This window comes from Stegostoma tigrinum, chromosome 34 (assembly GCF_030684315.1).
Source record: "Stegostoma tigrinum isolate sSteTig4 chromosome 34, sSteTig4.hap1, whole genome shotgun sequence".
Lineage (NCBI taxonomy): Eukaryota > Metazoa > Chordata > Chondrichthyes > Orectolobiformes > Stegostomatidae > Stegostoma > Stegostoma tigrinum.
The window spans coordinates 12266237-12267089 of NC_081387.1; positions in this window are offsets into that span (position 1 = coordinate 12266237).

Genomic DNA, 853 nt, shown 5'->3' on the forward strand with positions numbered 1-853 from the left:
TTCCAGTGGGAGCACCAGCTTATTTGGCCTCTCTTGATAAAATGCAACCTCTTTGGATCCTAAATCATCCTTCTGCGTCTATTATTACGCCTTCCACATCCTCTCTGTGATATGGTGAACCGCACCCAGTGCTCCACATGTTGTTTAACCAAGGTTCAATCTAACTGTGCCTTTGGCAGAATTAAATATCCGAGCGTGCTTCCACGGGAGCGCAAATGGCCAGGGAAGAGTTAACACTGATTCACTGAATTAAGGGGGAGGTGACAGCCTAGTGGTGTTATCGCTGGAGTTTAATCCAGAGGTAATTCTCTGGGGACCTGGGTTCGAATCCTGCAGATGGTTAAAATTTGAATTCGATAAAAGAATCTTCAATCAAAAGTCAAACAATGACCGTGAATCCATTGCCGACTGTTGGGGAAAAACCCATTAAGTTCACTAATGCCCTTTAGGGAAGGAAACGGCCATCCTTACCTATGTGTGACTCCAGACCCACAGCAATGTGGTTGACTCTCGAGTGCCATCTGGGAAAGGCAATAAATGCTGGCCTGAATGGGAACAAAAAGAGGAAGTGGGATGTCTTGTGGTGCGCTGGCGATGCCCCCAAATGCGGGAGAGAAGATCCAAATTCACACCACTCCTTATGGAGTGCAAGCTGTAATATGGCCAGACTAAGTGGTTGTCATCTGTAAGTCTTTCCAGTACTCTGGCCAGTGAGGTACTGGGAACACAATGTCCTCCCTGAGATAAAAGAGGTCACATGCCAGTTCTTAACCTGAGTGAGCATTATCCTCGATCCAAGGGACTACTGAACAACTCTGGAGGCACCCTAGCTGGTGAGCAGAAATTGTCCAGA